This window comes from Hippopotamus amphibius, chromosome 1, assembly GCF_030028045.1.
Source record: "Hippopotamus amphibius kiboko isolate mHipAmp2 chromosome 1, mHipAmp2.hap2, whole genome shotgun sequence".
In the NCBI taxonomy this organism is placed as follows: Eukaryota; Metazoa; Chordata; class Mammalia; order Artiodactyla; family Hippopotamidae; genus Hippopotamus; species Hippopotamus amphibius.
In genome coordinates this window covers 150,247,269-150,260,012 of record NC_080186.1, presented here as the reverse complement: position 1 = coordinate 150,260,012, position 12,744 = coordinate 150,247,269, and positions in this window count along the sequence as shown.

The window sequence follows — 12,744 nt, the reverse complement described above, 5'->3', positions numbered from 1 at the left end:
GAAATAATACAACTTCAAATCATAATTTTTGCTGTAAAGAAAAAGATGGATAAGGGACTGTACAAACTTAAGATTGGTGACATTCTTTGATCAGGAATTGTCAAAGACTTATCTCAGGAGATGTCATTTGGGCTGAGTTCTGTTTGATGAAAAGTCAATCATCAAAGAGCGGAGGGAAGTGTATTCCCAGCAAAAGTAATAACAAGTGCAAAGGTCCTGAGGCAGTAATAAGTTTGATGTGTTTCAGAAACATCAAGAGGGCCAGAATAGCTGGAATTTAATGAGTGGACAGGAGAGTATGAGTGTTTAGATTTAAATGACTGGAAGGGACTGGATTATTTAAGTTTTTCTAGGACTTGATAAAAAGTTTGGATTTTATTCAAAATGTAGGGACTTTGGATCTGATTCAAGCTGCAGAGACTCTTTGGAGGGTTTTGAACAGGATGGTTGCTCCTGGGGGCAATAACTCCCCTGTGTCTCTGGATTGCTTTTGCCATAGATTGAACAGGTTTCCTGATTATGGGGTAGAAAATAGAAATGCAACATGAATTTATCAGCAGAGGTAAGTCTGAACAAGCACAGGGCTACACTCTGTAGCTGTGGCTGAAATCAGGTAGGCCAATGGGAATGTGATGTGGAGGTACCAGTGTCATCTATGAAAATCTTTCAAATAAAAAAAATAATAGCTGATATTTATTAAGCACTTATTCTTCCTAGATACTATTGTAAACATTTTATATATAGCACATGCAGTCTTTACAATAATTCTATGAGGTAGATTCTTTTTTTATGTCTGCATCACAGGTGAGGAAACAGAGGCACACACTAATGGGGCTTGTTGAAGCTCACATAGTGTATCAGTCATTTGGGTTGTTATATTTCAGTAGCAAAAATTCCCAAATGTTAGTGTATTAAAATAAGCAAAGGTTTATTTCCTGCTCATTCTACCTATCCACTGAGGGTTGCCTGGTAGCCTCTGTTATACGTTGTTCTCACATTGGGATGCAGGTTCCAACCTTTGCTTCCATAATCCCCAAAAGAAGATGTCCAAAGAGGACCTTGGGTCTTGAATTTTCTGCCTGGAAATGACAAACATCACCTCCAATCACATTTCATAGGCCAAATCAAATTACATGGCCACTCCTAACCCCAAAAAGGATATGAGGAGAACAATTTTTACCATGTGTTTAGGAAGAGAAAACAAACAATATTTGGTAAACAGAATTAGTGACTCTACATTCTGCCCCTCTGAATACCAAATATTTAGTTTTTATTCTTTCTTGCAGGAAAAATACACTTCTACCTGCCCCAACAGAGATGCCTGAATACTCCTATCCAGGCACGGCTTTAAGTTACAAGTCCAGGAATTCTGGGCGGTACATGGTTTTCTCTCCATCAGATCTACACGTGACTCCTCTTGTTCCAGAGACCTAGAAACTACCGGACAAGTTATCAGCTCCCCATATGGATCCTCCCATCCTCTAATAACAGTTTTCTCATAGCTCACCATCTCACGCCTGGACTAATGCAATGTTTTCTTTAAATTGAAGTATAGTTAAATTACAATGTTGTGTTAATTACTGCTGTACAGCAAAGTGACTCAGTTGTACACATGTATACATTCTTTTTTTAATAATCTTTATCATGGTTTATCATGGGATATTGAATATAGTTCTCTGTGCTGTATAGTAGGGCCTTGTTTATCCATTCTATATAGAAAAAGCTTACATCTGCTAACTCCAACCTCCCACTCCATCGCTTCCCTAACTGCCTTCCCCTTGGCAACCAGCAGTCTATTCTCTATGTCCATGATTCTGTTTCTGTTTCATAGATAGGTTCATTTGTCTCATATTTTAGATTCCACATATAAGTGATATATGGTGTTTGTCTTTCTCTTTCTGACTTACTTCACTTAGTATGATAATCTCTAGTTGCATCCATGTTGTTGCAAATGGCATGATTTCATTCTTTTTTGTGACTGAGTAGTATTCCATTGTGTGTGTGTATGTGTATGCACCACATCTTCTTTATCCATTCATCTGTCAATGGACATTTAGCTTGTTTCCATGTCTTGGCTATTGTGGATAGTGCTGCTATGAACATAGAGGTGCATGTATCTTTTTGAATTATAGTTTTTTCAGTTATATGCCCAGGAATGGGATTGTTGGATCATATGGTAATTCTATTTTTAGTTTTTTGAGGAACCTCCATACTGTTCTTCACAGTGGCTGTACCAATTTACATTCCCATCAAGAGTGTAGGAGGGTTCCCTTTTCTCCACACCCTCTCCAGAATTTGCTATTTTTGCATAATGGTGTACTGTTTAATGGTGGCCAGTGTGAGGTGGTACCTCATTGTAGTTTTGATTTAATGCCATGTATTTTAGCGTTTTTGTTATAGCAATGATCTACTTCCATATCCAGTCTTGAGTCAATAAATGGAACTACATTATGCTGAAGTAACAAACAACATCAAACTCTCAGTGACTTTTAAATGACAAAAGCTTATTTTTTTCTGTGCTGTGTATGTATTGTGACTGGGGAAAGAAAGCTTTGTGCAGCGTTATCTTTCTCCTGGTTAATATGGAAAATTCTACCATTCAAAACACAGTGATAAAACTATTAGGAAGACCTGACATGGCAGTGTAGCTTCTCAGTCACAGCCTTCTGGAGGACTTTTTCCCATCCTTTAACATCTAGTATCATTCTGGGTATTGAGAATGTGCTCAATAAATGGATCATAAATAAAGAGACATTGTAGGAACTAGATTGGCTATGAAGCAATAATATTTGTTGAAGGAGTAATTAGGAAAATTGTTGCCATCTTAAGTAAAAGTGTTTCTTTAACAGACGTGAGCAATTTTTCCCAGAGACTCTGGAGTGGGAACAGAAGCTCAGTTAAGAGGCATAACTTTCCCAATTTTTAACTTTGGCATCCTCAGGAAACACTCTTGTGACCTTGGATAACATCAACAAAGGTATAGTGTCTAAAACAAGGAAGATTATCATCGGTCCTATTATACAGTAGTTAGGCCAGTCCAAGAGTATTGGCTCCAGTTTTGACTCTTGCACTTAAAGAGGGACTTGATAAGTTGACATAGTCTATTGAGGACAAATGGGATAGTGAAGGGAGTTGGAGTTATTGTCCCAGGAAAGAGGAAACCTGGCTTAGACATGATCCCTGCCTTCAACTATTTAAAAGTATATAGTTTTAATGGAAGAAGAATTTAATTTATTCTAATTCATTTCCTAGGGAAGAACTTAGAGCAATGGTTTGTCAATATAAAGAGGAAGATTTTGAATATTTGGAGCAGACAGAAATAGAAATGGGTCACCCATGTCACTAAAGGTACTCAACTAAGGCTGAGTGGCCATCTCTTAATATTATATCAAGTTATGGAAACTAGGATTAGTTTACCTTTGAGGTTCCTGTGAACAGTCATATTTGTGTTGCATGTATTCTATTGTGTATTCAGTATCTCCTCTTAGTGTCCAATGTGCATCTCAAAGTTAACATATCTAAAGCCAAGTTCATGCATCATCTTCCCCCTAAAGCTGCACTTCTCCTATGTTCTCTCTTCAGTGTGTGAATTACCATGTGCTCAGTTGTCTAAGCTAGAGAGCTCTCTATCATACTGACTCCGCCCTCTCATTTACCCACTATCATCTGATCAATAGGCAAATCCTTCCTGTCCATTAACCATTATATCTCAAATATATATATTTCATCCACTATTCTCTATCCTCACTACCTCCTCCCTCTTCCAGGCCACCATCGTCTCTTAACTGACTTCTAGCTGGTCCCCTACTTCTAGTTTGCTCCCTCTCCAATACCATCTTATCTTGTAGCTGGAATAAAGTTTCAAAAATGCATATATGATCATATATCTCTTCTACATCAAGTCCTTTAAGGCTGTCTTGGTTGCCTTAATATGACTCATAAGGTCCTTCATGATTTTTTTTCTCTTTTGTATCTTTAGTTCCTAAGTCTCCTTTATATCTCATGCTCTTGCCAGACTATGTTGCTGGCAATTCCCTCACAAAGATCATCAGACCTTTGTGTGTATTGTTCCCTCTGCTTGAGGCAGTCTTCCCTCCTCCATCTCCCTTCACTCTCTTAGCATGTGTTCATCATCCAGAATTCAGTTTGTTCAACACATTTTATGAGAAGACACCCCCTATATTTCCAGACTGGATGAGGTGTCCCTCTTGAGTACTACTGTCTTACCTTTTACATGCCTCCATCTTAACACTTTATAGCAGGGGTCATCAAAGCAGTCCATAGGCCAAATACATCTTGTCACATGTTTTGGTAAATAAAGTATTATTAGGATACCACAGTTATTTGTTTATGCTTTGTCTATGGCTGCTTTTGTGTTACAGTGGCAGAGCTGAGTAGTTGTGACAGAGACCAAATGGCCCACCAAACCTAAAATGTTTACTATTGGGCTCTATGTTAGTTTACTAGGGCTGTCATATCAGAGAACCACAGGCTGTGAGGCTTCAGCAACAGAAATGTATTGTTTCCCGGTTCTGGAGGCTAGAGGTCAAGATCAAGGTATTGGCAGAGTTGGTTCCTTCCGAAGGCTGTGACAATGAATCCGTCCAGTACCTTTTCCTCCTCTGTTGGTTTGCCAGCAATACTCAGCATTCATTGGCTTATAGGCACATCACCCCAGTCCCTGCCTTGATGGCCACGTGGTGTTTTCCCTGTGTCCCTGTCTGTCTCCAAATGCTACCTTTTTATAAGGACAGCAATCATGTTGAATTAGGGCCCATCTTGTTGACCTCATTTTAAGTTGATTACCTCTATAAGAAACTCATTTCTAAACAAGATGACACTGAGAGGTTCTGGGGGTTAGGAATTCAACATATGGGTTTTGGAGGGGACAAAACTCAGCCCACAACAGGCTCTTTACAGAAAAGCTCTGATTTATAGTATTATACTCAACCGTGTATCCCAGAGCACAAGACTCATGTCCTGCTAATGATAGTATTGCCAGTATTTAGCAAGATACTTTGGGTAGACTAATCACTCAGTAAATATTTGCTTAGTTAATAAATGATTTTGAGGCACCACCTGGTGACCTGACATCTCATTTTTTACCATATCTATGCTGCCTTATATAATTGTAATCCATTTCATGATTACTTCTAGATGTCTGAATGTTTTCATTATGGTCTTGACTCTGTCTTGGGTTATCTGTAAGCCCTAAATAAGTTACTAAATCTCTCAAGGTGTGAGTTTCCTCATCACCAAGGTCAAGGTTCCTAAAATACTGACATTCCATAATATTGATGGCATTTGGCTAATATGGTAATCCTTCCACTTTGATGACTAGTCTAGTCCTTTACAAAGCCCAGTGGGTCTGCTCCCTGGCAGGTTTATGGGAGAGAAAGAAGAAGGGGACCTTGATTTAGCCTAATTTTCACAGACGCTTCTCTGGATTCACAATTTCCCAGAAAGCCAGTGGGGGCTTCGGTGGCAGGAGATGTCACGTATCCAGGAAGAGAATCATGGTAGCTGTTGATTTCTTTCTAAACTATTTGATAGAAATAAAGTTAGTTTCAGCTCTAGTCTCAATGAACTTTTATTGATTGGAAACAGAAAATGACTAAGAGTGCTTAAACCACTAACAAATGGAGGGTTTAGTAATTACGTCTTTATGAAGGTGAATACCTGAGCGGCACCCAGAACAGTTTTCTCTGCAGATCAGAAGGGGACTCAGTGAAAGTCAACACCAGATTATGTGGTATGATTTACAAGTAGAGAAAAGCCCCTACTGGCTAAAAGTCTTGCCCTGATAGTGTTTAAAATCTTATCATTTCTTTAAGCTTCTCATCACTTTGAGGGAAAATATCCTCATCCTCATCCTCACCCTCATCCTCATCCTCATCCTCATTCTCATCATTGGGAGCAGTAGCAGTAGCATCAGCTGCAGTGCCAGCTTCCATGAAAGAGTGTTAACTATGTGCCAGGAACTGAGCTAAGAGCTTTACTTGAATTCTCTAGTATAATCCTTGAGACAACCCAGTGAGGAGGTATTCTTATTACTCCCATTTTACAGATGAGAAAATCCAGTATTTAGAGAGGTTAAATGCCTCATGAACTCACGTAGTTAGTTATCATCAGTGCCAGGACCTGAACAGGACCTAACCGTTGCCTTTGCCCTGATTCATGAGTCAGAATTATCATGCAACAAATGCTGTTTTATACTTATGTGAACTGGTGAGCCATGCATTAGTGGGATATCCATCTTTAAAGAGAGTGTTCCTGTGGACACAACATACTCATGCAGAGATCAGTCCATAGCTGACACGCACTCAACTCTGGGGTTCACATTTTAAAGGACCTCTTGATCTAAGTTAAAAATAAAAATTTATGCACTCAAGTTAATAGAAACTGTCAAACTTTCACACAGAAGCATATCCAGACTGTTCTGATATAAACTGGCCCACAGAATAAAGTAAATGGCAATTTTCCATAATAGTGCTATTTACAGGGTTACTTGTGGATAACACCATTCAGTGTGCTTGTCACCATGGAAAGTATTTTGAATAAAAGTACGCAGGGTTTTTTGGTGATCCAGTTGAAGAGACAGACTAATCAACTAATCTCATAAATAATGTAAAATTATGGCAGGGTTACATAAAAGAGGTACTTTATTAACAAAACTACAAGATATAATTTAGATCTGAGATCTGAGAGATGAGAAGCAACTGAAAGGAAGTTTTGGGGGTGGGGGTTGGGAGAAGAGCATTCCAAGCCAAGCAAAGAGCATGTGCAAATGTCCTCTGGTGGGAGATGCGGAGTCTAGTATATGCGGAGAAGGTGTAGGGGCCACTGAATCGGGGGCTATGCTGGGGACCATGCATGGACCTATAGGTCATGACGAGCACTTTCTCTGGTTTTGTTTCAGTTTGCTATTAAAGAAGGCAATGACACTTTTAAGCAGGAGAATGATATGATCTTCAGAAACATTTCTTTTGGCTACAGTAAGGAAATGGGTGGAGATGGGGAAGATGAGGGGACACAGACTATTCTGGTAGTTCAAGTGAGAGATAGTAGTCACTTGGACTTAGACGGTGGCAGTGGAGATGATGGAAGGAGACAGAAATAGAAAAAAATGTCAGCAGGACTGCTGTGTCCAAGCCTACCATTCTTGACTGTGTGACCTTGAGAAAATTCTTAACCTCTCTGAGTCACTATTTCCACTGCAGTAGAAATTGGAAACATAACAGTATCTACTTCAACGTTATTGTGAGTTTACATATGTACCTGGCACGTAGTAAGTGCCAAGTAAATGTTAGCTATTGTTAGCATTAGTTGTAAAAGAAGTCATTATAGTAGCAATAGTCATATTATGAAATTTAGGAGGAAGGAGAGTCAACTGAAATGAAAACATTTTCAAAAACTGGACTCATATAAGTAGAATTCCTGGGTCAAAAAGACATGATTAAAAATAATTAACCCTAAATAAACATTTTTGTAATTTCCCTTTGTAACTTCTTTTGTAAACCTGTGTTAGAGAGACTAAAAAAAAAGTTAATTTATCTTTCACATTTTAGTCCTCCCAAAAGGCTGTTTAAATTTATAGTTCCGCTAAGATGACTGGAAGTCCATGTGCCCCCCCAAACCTTGCCAGCACTAGACATCATCAGAGTTTCCTTTGTGAAGTACAATATTGTTTAATTTTTAGTTTAAAGTTGACTATCTTTGAATGTTTAATGGTCCCCATTTTTTTCTTTGAAATGCCTTTTCACACAACATGCCCAACATAGGTAATAAATAGCAAAGCAGACTTTTGAAAACATCACGGAAACAAACACTAAAAAGCAACATTCCAGTAAATAATTAGAATTTTGAGAAGAGTCAAATGAGGGCAACCAAGGTGATAAGGGGCTTAGAAATCATAAAAGTGATAGTACAACACCCCAGGGAGGATTTGGCCTGGAGGAAAGAGCGCTTTGGAAGGGTGCAATGGTAAAAATGGTTTGCACACCTCTAAAAGGTTGTCATGTGGGAGATGAATTAAACATTTTCTGTGCTGCTTCTTTGATCCAAATAATGATGCTACAAATAGGTACATATTAAGTTAAAGTAAGGAAGAGATTTCTAATGGTTCTCTGAATTCTGTGAATACAAATAAAGGAAGCTCTCTGAGAGGCAGGGACTTTTCTAGCAGGGAACATATTTAAGGGGGCCTGGAGACTGCTCAGAGCTGCTGGAAAGGATTATAAATCAGACAAGGATGAATGAGCTTCTTACTTTTCAAAGTGTCCTCCACAGACCAGCAGCATGAGCGTCACATGGGAGCTCATTAGACTTGCAGAATTTGGGGTTCAGCTCAGACTTTCTGAATCAGAGTGTGCAGTTCAACAGGACTCCCAGGAGATTTGTTGGTACATTAAAATGTAAGGAACACTGGACTAAATAACTTCTAAAGTTCTTTCTTAATTGGAATGGTTCTGTGAGGCTAGGCATGACCTCTAGAGGAGGGAACTTGGAGGTGGTGTGAGGATGGTGGAGAAGGTCCTGCTGAGCTGGCAGGGCTTATAGGGTGTTTCAAAATTCTCTACTCATGTCTGCACCAAGCTCTCAGAAGTGCCTGCGGTGACACAGGAAGAAGTGGGTGTTGTTTCTTACAGAATGAATTTTGAACTGTTGACTCTCAGAGTGGAAGACACCCAGGATTTATCTGGTTTACAGCTTTATTTTATGCAGAAAGAACTGAAGGTCAGAAAGGGATAATGATTTGCCCAGGTTAAAATGAAAAATTGATACTTTTCTTATACTTCAACTTCTAACCAAGTTTGTTCTCTCCCTAGCTTTGTCTCTCTGCCTCTCCATCTCTTTCTCCCCTTCCCCACCTCTAATACACACACACACACACACACACACAATTCTTAAGTTAATCTGCTTTTTAAATTGATCTGATGGCTGTCCTCAGGGCCAGACACCAAAACCGAGGAGAGAGAGGATTATAAATATTTCAGAAGGAGTCTTTTCCAGGTTTAGCAAAGCAGGAAGTGAAGAGCGGTATGAACAGCAGTTGAAGTGGAAAAAAATAGAAACTAAGAATGCCAGCCCTTTTCAGCATAATATATGCTCTTCATTAGTTGGCCCTCAGACTCTCCAGCTGAGGTTTGTCATTGGTTTCAATAAAGAGTCTAGCATCATGATTTAGACTGGAGAAGAAAACGGGGAGGAGTCAAATAGCAGTCCTAATTCCAGCCGTCAGAGGACCTGTATATAGACTCCAGTTTCACCATCTAAGGGATGTTCAGCGTAATGGGTCCTTGGCCAAATTATTTTATATGTATGTACTTCCGTGTCCTTATGCAGAAAAATATGGATTATTCTTATATCACCTATTCACAGGGTTTTTGGTGAGTTCTAATAATATTTTAGGAAAATACTTTGTAGCTTCCAAGAGATTTTGTAGTTTCCACTTTAAACTGTCAGTCTTCCCAATAAAGACATTAATAACAGCAGGGCACTCTTTCTTACTCACTATTCTACATCCATGGCTAGGACAGTGCTGCCACAGAAAAGCATAAAGAGCACTCAGTCAAGCTTGGTTAAATGATAGGTATATACATGAATGAAAGAAGAAGGAGGGAAGAAAGATGGAAGGACAGCAGTTTGGCAGCTTGTGTGGCATTAGAGTCTTATTTGTGATAATCAGGTTTTCTACAAGTTTCTTTCTGGTCTTCTGGTCTGATGTTGCTTTCATAGGTTTTGCTATTTCGTTGATGATACCAAACCTGTCAACAGTGTAGTGAGAAGAACTAGGGCTCTGTGGTCAGGAAGACCTAGGTTTAATTTTACTGCTTGAATCTATATTACCTTGGGCAAGTTACGTACTCTATCTAAACATCAATTTTCTCATCAGTAAAATGGGAATAGTAATTTCTAACTCATTAGCACTGTTGTGAGGATTAAATGGCGAAATGGGTATAAATAGTTAAACATGGTGTTTGGTATACAGTAAGCATTCAATAAAAGCTATTTTTCTGCACTAACAGTTCTAGGAGTTTGATCTACTCCCAGATAAAAAGATTTAATCAGTGACCATTATACTGGTACCTGGTAGGCATCCAATAAATGGTTTGAAGTAGAGTGCATAAATATAATATTGGTTTTTGTCCTCAATCACGTTTTAGTCAAAGGCAATTTATAAGTCTTGTGCTTTTGTTTACATGATTGAATTATTTAGTCTTTTATGTTAAAATGTTGATTCAACTTCTGCCTTTTGAAATTACTGAGATTTTTTTCTTTGCTGATCTATGATTCATTTTTATAAATGTCATATGAAAACTTGAAAAGATGTGTTTTTGATATAAGAAAATCTGATCTATATTAATTTCATCTTATAAACTACATCAGGTAATTTTCTTTGATGGAGAGCACTAATAATGCTGTAGAAGCAAAGAAGTAAATAAACACAACTTGTTTAGCTGTAGCCTACTCCATAATTCACAAAATTAAAGGTAATTCACAGAATTAAACAGCCTAGCCTCAAGCAAGAAAGGAACCAGGTTAACTTTGAAGAGCTAAGCAGTAGATGCTCATGAGCAGCATCTTTGGGATGCTGTTGTCTGATGCTTAATTCCAAATATATTCTCTTCCTTTGGATCTCTGCTTAAGAATAACATTCCCCAAAGAATGAATGAGGTTGGCTTAGTTTATATTTCTTGCCTAATTCTGCGAATCACAGAAGTGGTCCGGTGCCTTCCTAAAAGATGGGAGGAGGGAACCAGATAGGCAATAACGACAGAAATCCACTACCTGACCTGTGAAGGTCACATTTTTATGTCTTCATTTTTATGTCACTGTTTCTCTTTGGTCTGCCATATTAAGCCATGGATGTATTTAGGACTCAGAAAAATAAGAACATGGTTAGCTACATAAAACAATATGGCTGGGCTTGGGTTCACAGTATTCTCTTTCCCTAGATTTGCCTGTCTACATAGAAAGAGTGTTATGGCTCAACTTTTTTTTTTTTTTTTTTCAGTTCTTTGTTGGAATATAATTGCTTTACACTGTTGTGCCAGTTTTTGCTGTACAACAAAGTGAGTCAGCTGTATTCATACATATATCCCCATATCCCCTCCTTCCCACAACTCCTTCCCACCCTCCCTATCCCAACCCTCTAAGTCATCACCCATCTTAGAGTTGATCTTCCTGTGTTATGCAGCAGCTTCCCACTAGCTATTTCACATTTGGTAGTGTATATGTGTCAATGCTACTCTTTCACTTTGTCCCAGCTTCCACTTCAGCCTCCCATCCCATGTCCTCAAGTCTTTTCTCTACATCTGCATCTTTATTCTTGCCCTGTCACTGGGTTCATCAGTACCATTTTTTTAGATTCCATATATATGAGTTAGCATACAGTATTGGTTTTTCTCTTTCTGGCTTACTTTGCTCTGTGTGACAGACTTTAGGTCCATCCACCTCACTACAAATAACTCAATTTCATTCCTTTTTATGGCTGAGTAACATTCCATTGTATATATATACACCACATCTTCTTTATCCATTCATCTGTTGATGGGCATTTAGATTGCTTCCATGTCCTGGCTATTGTAAATAGTGCTGCAATGAATATTACGGTACATATTTCTTTTTGGATTATGGTTCTCTCTGGTTATATGCCCAGTAGTGGGATTGCTGGGTCACGTGGTAGTTCTATTTTTAGTTTTTTAAGGAACCTCCATACTGTTTTCCATAGTAGCTGTACCAATTTGCATTCCCACAAACAATGCAGGAGGGTTCCCTTTTCTCCACACCCTCTCCAGCATTTATTGTTTCTAGATTTTTTGATGATGGCCATTCTGACCTGTGTGAAGTGATACTTCATTGTGATTTTGACTTACATTTCTCTAATGATTAGTGATGTTGAGCATCTTTTCATGTGTTTGTTAGCCACATGCATGTCTTTTTTGGAGCAGTGTCTATTTAGGTCTTCCATTCATTTTTGGGTTGGGTTGTTTGCTTTTTTGATATTAAGCTGCATGAGATGCTTGTATATTTTGGAGATCAATTCTTTGTCAGTTGCTTCATTGGCAAATATTTTCTCTCATTCTGAGGGTTGTCTTCTTGTCTTATTTATGGTTTCTTTCGCTGTGCAAAAGCTTTTAACTTTCATTAGGTCCCATTTGTTTTTTTTTTATTTTATTTCCATGATTCTAGGAGGTGGGTCACAAAGGATCGTGCTTTGATGTATGTCATAGAGTGTTCTGCCTGTTTTCCTCTAAGAGTTTTATAGTGTCTGGCCTTACATTTAGGTCTGTGATCCATTTTGAGTTTATTTTTGTGTATGGTGTTAGGAAGTTCTCTAATTTCATTCTTTTATGTGTAGCTGTCCAATTTTCCCAGCACCACTTATTGAAGAGGCTATATTTTCTCCATTGTATAATTCTTGCCTCCTTTGTCAAAGATAAGGTGCCTATGTGTGTGTGGGTTTACCTCTGGGTTCTCTATTCTGTTCCATTGATCTATATTTCTGTTTTTGTGCCAGGACCATACTATCTTGTCTTGATCACTTGTAGCCTTGTAGTATAGTTCGAAGTCAGGGAACCTGATCCTCCAGCTCTGTCTTTCCTTTTCAAGATTGCTTTGGCTATTTGGGGTCTCCTGTGTTTCCATACAAATCATAAAATTTCTTGTTCTACTTCTGTGAAACTCCCATTAGTAATTTGATAGGGATTGTGTTGAATCTGTAAATTGCTTTGGGTCATA